The sequence below is a fragment of the Alligator sinensis genome, unplaced genomic scaffold (assembly GCF_000455745.1).
Source record: "Alligator sinensis unplaced genomic scaffold, ASM45574v1 scaffold2130_1, whole genome shotgun sequence".
Taxonomy (NCBI): Eukaryota; Metazoa; Chordata; order Crocodylia; family Alligatoridae; genus Alligator; species Alligator sinensis.
In genome coordinates this window covers 9,087-16,291 of record NW_005843960.1, presented here as the reverse complement: position 1 = coordinate 16,291, position 7,205 = coordinate 9,087, and the positions used below count along the sequence as shown (strand labels likewise).

Sequence of the window (7,205 nt, the reverse complement as noted above, 5' to 3'; positions counted from 1 at the left end):
GGGGGGCTCTAGCCCCCAAGCCCCGCTCTGCTCCTCCCCTGCCCGCCCCCCCGGGGAAAGCGGGGAGCTGGGACCTTTGTTCCGGCTCAGGGGCTCGAGGGTGGGGAGGCGCGGGTGACCCCAAAGCTGCCCCGAGCGGGGGCCCTCGGGGGCATCAGGCAGGGCAGAGGTGGGTTGAATCCCAGCGGTTTTCCCGCACGCCGCGCCCAGGCACAAAGCCCCTCACCCCTGCCCCAAACAGGAGGCCGAGGTCCCACCCCTGACTCCATCCGCCGGCTCCAGCGAGGCCAGGGGGAGCTCGGGGGCTGTGCGGAGCGGCAGCCCGGGGAAAGCTGGCGGCGGGAGGACCTGGCTGCAGGTGAGTCGTGGCGACCCCGGCCCCCGGCTCCCCTCCCGGCAATGCCCCGTGCCCCGAGGGAGGGGGTGGAAAGTGCAGCGCTGCCCTGGCAGGGGCTGACCCCGCGGAGCTGGTGCAGGCGGGTGTTGTGCCCACCCCCCGACATGCAAACTCCGTGTCTGTCCCTTTCTGCTCCCCCCTCACACAGCTCCGAGGGGACGTGAGTGTTTGCAGCCTTGAGCTTTGATTTCCATGCTCACTCAGCAGTGGGAGAGCGGATTGCCCAGCCCAAGGCAGCCATACCTGTACATCCCCCTCTCCCAGGGCATGCTGGGAGTTGCAGTCCCCCATGGAAAAAAGCTTGTTTAGCAGAAGTGCCGTGTAGCTGTCCCTGCAGCATGGGGGAGAGGCTGGGGCTGTCCCTGGTTTCTCCTGGTCCGGCTGACCAGGACCACGAGAAGTGTTGAATCCTGACCTCAAGCTACATGAAATGCCTCCAGGGGGTGAGTGGGATTCCCAAGCTTTCATGTTGTTGGGGGACGTGGTTTGCACCAGGCTCTCCCCCTTCTTGTTTCATCTCTGCGGCCCCGAGCATCGCAGGGCCTGAGACTCAGCACAGACTCCACATGCAGTGATGCAAAGGCCTGTGTGCAGACTCCAGTGACGTGGAGGTCACCTGGGAGTCATTCTCAGACGACCCCTCCATGGGGTCATTCCCTGCCCAGACCTTTCCCTGGAAGCAGGCAAGAGGCACAGCCCTGCTGCTTTCCCGAGAGAGACACAGCTCTAAGTCTTCCCCTCCCAGAACATTTCTTGGAGAGATGAAAGGTGAAACCTGTTGGCTTTTTGTACAAAACAGAAGCAGCCCTCGTGTGAAGCACAGAGGCAGGTGGGCCAGTGCAAGCCCGGGCTCCCCACGCCCGCCGACAAACCCCAAAGTCCAGCGTGAGGCTGTTCACCCTTGTATCCAGATGCTGCTCTCAGCACTGCAGAGATCGAGGCGAGCGCTGGAGAGCAGTCTCACCAATGCCCTTCGGCATCTGGAGCATGTCCGCGCAGTCAGGGGCAGGGCTCGGCATCATCTCCCCCGGGACCCACCAGTGCTGTGGGACAGAGCAGCCCTTAGAGAGCCTCTTTCCTCCTTTAAGCAGATGCCTCTGGTCTGCTCCTGCACCCCTTAGAGCATGAAGTGATTCCAGCAATGCAGGGACTAACATGTAGTTTCTCCTCCCCCCGCAGCAGGTGCCTGGCTGCCTTCCCGAGCTGAGCAGCAGCCTTCTGCAAACCTGGAGCCCCCACAGACTTGCCCAGGGAGTCAGGCTGAGATGGACGCCCTGAGACCAGAGGATTCCCAGTGGCACCAGAGTGAGGGGAGGCCCCAAAAGCAGAAGGAGCCCTGCCCCCAGCACAGGAAAACCTTAAACTGCCCTAGGGCTTTGCACAAGATGAGGCCGTCTGGGGAGAAGCCCCACATGTGCGCAGAGTGCGGGAAGAGCTTCCCCTGCCTCTCGACCCTGAGCGCTCACCGCAAGGTGCATTGTGGAAACACCCCTCACTGCTTCACCCAGCGTGGGAAGAGCCTGGTGTGCAGCTCGGGTCTGGTCAAGCACCAACCTGTGCAGGGGGAGAAGCAACAGGAGCTCACTGCCAAGTCCCAGGGGAAAGCCCAGCCCTGCCCCAAGTGCAGGAAAACCTTTACCTGCCCCTCACTCCTGGCTTTGCACAAGATGAGGCAGTCTGGGGAGAAGCCCCACGTGTGCGCAGAGTGCGGGAAGAGCTTCCCCTGCCTCTCGACCCTGAGCGCTCACCGCAGGGTGCATTGTGGAGCGCCCACCCACCGCTTCGCCCAGCGTGGGAAGAGCCTGGTGTGCAGCCCAGAGCTGGTCAAGCAGCAACCTGTGCGGAGCGAGCAGCTTCGGTACCTCTGCGTCCCGTGTGGTAAGATCTTCAGCCAGTTCTCGTCCCTGGCTCAGCACGGGAACATCCACTTGAGGAGGACGTCACACCGCTGCACCAAGTGCAGGAAGAGCTTTGCCAGCCAGCAAGACCTGTCCCAGCACCAGTGTGTGCAGAGCCGGCAGCAGCCACACCGCTGCATCGAGTGTGGAAAGAGCTTCAAGCAGTCCTCCCACCTGACCAGGCACAAGCGTGTTCACACAGGGGAGAAGCCATTTCGGTGCTCCGTGTGTGGGAAGAGATTTACATACTCCTGTAACCTGACCAGACACAAGCGCTTGCACACAGGGGAGAAGCCACATCAGTGCTCTGTGTGTGGGAAAAGCTTTACCCGCTCCTGTGACGTGGCCAGACACAAGCGCTTGCACACAGGTGAGAAGCCGCATAAGTGCTCGGTGTGTGGGAAAAACTTCACCCGCTCCTGTCACCTAGCCAGGCACAAGCTCCTGCATGTAGGGGAGATGCCACATCAGTGCTCGGTGTGTGGGAAGTGCTTTACACGCTCCTCCAACCTGGCCAGGCACAGGCGCTTGCATGCAGGGGAGAAGCCACATCGGTGCTCTGTGTGTGGGAAAAGCTTTACCCGCTCCTGTGACCTGGCCAGGCACAGACGCTTGCACACCGGGAAAAACCCCATCAGTGCTCTGAATGTGGGAAGAGATTCAACCAAGCTGTCCACCTGGCCAAGCACCAGTGTGTCCACACAGGGGAGAAGCCATCAGTGCTCTCTGTGTGAGAAGAGCTTCAGTCACTCCTCCATCCTGGCCCGGCACCAGCGCATCCACACACAGCAACATCCATAATCCCGCCAGCAATGCAGGAAGGGCTTGTGGACGCCGCCCTGCTCAGCACTGCCCCGTGGTTGCATTCAGGCAAGCAGGCTCATGCTGGTGGAGTGCAGGAAGGGGGCACCCATTGTAGGGCAGTGCAGCGCCCAAAGGACCCAGAGACCGGCCCCCAAAGTTTGCTGGTAACACCTCCTGCAGATGCCCGCAGAGGTGCTGGGGGAGGCTGAGAGGAGATGAGCTTTGTATCAGCCTTGGAGCCTGTGTCTTCCCAACTAAATGAAGCCAGTGCTCCCAGGGAGAAAAGAAGTGCCTTCATAACGGTGCCCTCCCCAAGACAGCTGGCTCCAAATGACACCCCAGGACCGTCCTGGGCTGTCTCCCAGCTTTGTCCTCCCTCCTGGTCCCAGGGTTCCTCTATGCGAGGCCCTTGAGGTGCAGCAAGGAGGACATTTGTGGCTGGGAAAGCATTCCCAATCCTCCACCCTGACTTCACCTTTCCTCACCACCACATGATCTCTGTACTGTGCTGGGTGGCTGCAACTCCCCCTGCCCTCCTTCCCTTCATTGCATTCATTATAATGCACCCTTTGCTAATAAAGCCCCAGAACTGGACATGGTTTCCCTGTGGTTGGTCTCTGTGTGCTCTCCAGGGCAGTGAGGTGGGAACAGAGCAGGGCCCAGGACCCTTTTCCAGGTCAAATCTTTATGATTTCCCTGGCCCTCCCCTTTCCAGAGGGTTAGTGTAATGCAGGGGTTGGTGCTAAACCTGGGAAGAAGGAGGTGGTCACGCTTGGGGCAGGTGAGTCTCTTTTCTGGGTGAAATGGGGTAGGAAGGGTGAAGGAGGTGCAGCCTGTGGCAGGGTGGGGAAAGTGTGAAGACATCTTCCACGTGAAATGCAGCACGTTGTAATCTTCCATTGTGAATATTGATGCTCCCGTGCCAGTGCCAAAGCCATTTGGCTCCATGGTTGCCCTGGAGGGGCTACTCCAAGAGGATAACCCGTCACTGAGCACACTCTCATTCCCCTTCCCTGTAACTGTCTTTTCTGCTGATCCCTCCCAGTGTATAAAACCACCCCCACTTTTTCTGTATTACAATTTTTTAGAAAATAACCTTGTGCAGAGAAGTTGGGTGCAGAAGCCAGGGACAAGGGAAGCAGAAGGTTTGCCAGGGGCAGAAATCAGAGCCAAAAATCAAACCAGAGTCACAAGCAGGGAACTGGGATCATAGTTTCTAGGGTCAGAAGGGACCTGAACAGATCATCAAGTGCGACCCCCTGCCATGGCAGGAATGAGTGCTGGGATCATAATACCCCAGGCAGATAGCTATCCAACCTCCTCTCAGATGCTGCCAAGGGTCTTACTGCTGCCTAGGGTCTAACCGGAGCCAGGAGCTGGAGTCAGAGCCAGGGGCCAAAACCAGAAGAGCAGCAAAGAAGCACATGAAGGTAAGAGCAAGAGCTGTTGGCTTTGCCCGGACAAGGAGGCTGCGGGCTGGGCCTGGCTTTTAAGCCCTAGAGCCGGAGGGGCTGTCGCTTGTGGCTTCGGGGAACTGGCTGCCCCGATAGCCTCACTCTGCTCAGCTGGGACCAGGGCAGTACTCCGGGTTTAATGCACGTGGTAGTCCTGGGGGTGTCATAGCCTGGGTCCAGGGATCTAGCCTGGCCTCGTTGCACAGGGGGCCAAACACAACGGACACCCTGCGTTAAATGATCTTAAAACACATAGTTGCAGCAAACCCATGCCAACGGCTGCAAGCCCTTGTGGTGGCCCTGCTCCTGTGGGGATGGCTGAACTGTGTCTGGGGCAAGAGAGAGACCGACGGACTGAGGAGGCGTTGTGGAGGCTGAGAAAGTGCGGGAGCTGATGCACTGCCAACATGGATTCAATTAAAGCTACAAGGGATCCGATCTGATCCCAACAGTGGCTCTATCGCTGGTGCAGAAGGAGCTGGGGGCAGCCAGTAGCAAGCTGGGTGCCGGTGCTGACCGGCACTCCCCACCAACATGTTCAATATCCCGGTGCCGGCGTCCAGCCACAAAGTTGTTACACAGATTTTGTGCAGTAACAATGTTGTGGCTGCTTCCACTTCCCTGGGGGAACATGGGCCCAGTTACCACTTAGGACAGGTTCATGCATCCTAAATGCAAGGTCTGGGGGCCTGAGACCAGGATGCAGCAGGAGACCCTGAGCATTCATTGAGTGTGCTCTCGTGACACCCAGTGGGCACCAGCAAGCCGTGCCCTGGCCTTGTAGGACCTCTCAGCACCCGGGTAGTGCAGGGGGGCAGGTGGGAGTGCACAGAGGACCCCGCGTCCCAGTTCAGACGGGGTAACAGACTGGATGTGCCCAGGCTGCTGTGGGGATGTGCCCTGAGCTTGGCCAGGAGGATGCTGGAGACAAGCACCCAGTCCCTTACTGGGAGTGCTGGTGCGAGGCCTGAGCTCCCCGAGGAGCTGCGTGCGCGCGGCAGGGCCCTCCACGGGCAGCGCTGGGGGCACCGGGGGGCGAGCGGCACCAGACACAAGGGGGACGAGCGCGCCTGCACCCCGGGGTGCCCTCGGCGCAGAGCCACGGACCGAGACAACCCCCACGGAGGGCCAGAGCCAGGAGATGCCCACGGGCCGCGACACCGGGCACAACTGGGCTTGGGGTTTGTTTTTTTAAAAAAGCCATTCTCATTTTCAGGGAGTTGCAGGATTTTTGGAGCTTTTTCATTTCAAGGTCGCTGATTTGGGGCTGTTTTGTGACCCGGGCCTGCACAAAAAAGATGGGCCCATGGTAGGACCCGGCGAGGAGGGGCTGCGGGGCTGCGCTCTTCCCCCACCGTGCCCCCGCCAGCCTCAACTCCCCCCGCTGTGAAATGGGTCGGGCTTGTTTTGGAAAGCACAACGGCGTCTGCTTCTCGCGAGACTTGGCAACTGCCCAAGGGGGGTGTGCAGGGGGGGTCTATTTAGGGGGTGGGGAGGAGGTGGGCACAGTGCGGGGAGGTGGAGCTGTGCAGGGCTGGAGCTGCCCGGTGCTGGCCGGACCCCGCAGGGGCAGGTGCTGGGGCTGGCGGTGCCGGAGCAGTCCCTGCCACCCCGGCCCAGGAGCAGGGCGTGGGGGCTGTGAAGAAATCCCCCTCCCTCCCCTCCCTGGGGCCGAGCCGGGTGCCCCCTTCACCCGTCTCCTTTGCTGCCCCGGCTGCATGACCTCCCCCGGGGAGGGGACCCTGCTCTCGTCCTCCGGCCACGTTTGGAAACAGCAGCAAGTGCAGCCCAGGCTCCGGCTGGATGCGTCTTTGTAAGTAGAAACTGGTTCCTCCACTGGACCTGTCTCCAAGCCCAAGCCCTGTGAAGGCTCAGTTCATTTAGGTAACTCCCTTTGTTCCCCCCACTCCCTCGAGCCATAAAGGTGTGGAGCACAGCCTGCCTGGCTGTTTCTTTGTGTAAGCAGGGCAGGGAGAGGCCTTTATTGCTCCCGCGCCTGGGCCAGCTACCTTGGGCTTGGCTTTGTTTTCCTCTGGTGCCGCAGGCTTTCTTTGCATGCTTCAGGCTGCAGGAAGCACCCCAAAATACTACCGTGGACAAAACACACCCAAGGCTTGCAGGCTGTACTTAGCCCAGATTGCACAAAGCCCATAGGTGACGGGTAGTGGGGACATGGGTCCCACCTGAGATGGGGCTCTCTTAGGGCCCCCCACAAATTGTGCCCCACCAGATACAGGAGCCACCAGTCGCCCATGACAGAGCCCTGCCAGAGACCAGTGCCCAGGTGGTGGGAGCGTTACCCCAGGCTTGTGGGTGCTCACCAGGAAGGAAGACAGCTGGCCGTAGGCACCCCTGGGGAGACTCCTAAAGCGTGGGCTACCAAAGGCAGAGCGCGGAGACCTGCGCCACGGCTGTGGCCTGGTCCAGGGCTGTCAGCTCAGGCAGGCAGGGGGTGAAAAGCCCCAGGGTGCAACATTTCCGCCTTATCTTGTGAGCTGCCATCCCCAACTCCATGCATCTGTTCCCTCCCAGCCCCCAGTGACGCGCGGATCTGGTCCCTGGTCCAGGCAGCGCGACGGCGCAGGAGACGTGCTCACACACGGCGCAGCCCCGCGGGGCACTGCAGGGACCGGCCGAGTCCCGGCTGCAGCC

General features: G+C 60.6%; 1 pseudogene; it reads left to right on the top strand.

Moving 5' to 3' along the window:
• The first annotated feature begins 1,964 nt into the window (after positions 1-1,964).
• LOC102371201 overlaps positions 1,965-7,205 on the top strand; it is a 12,996-nt pseudogene continuing 7,755 nt past the window's right edge.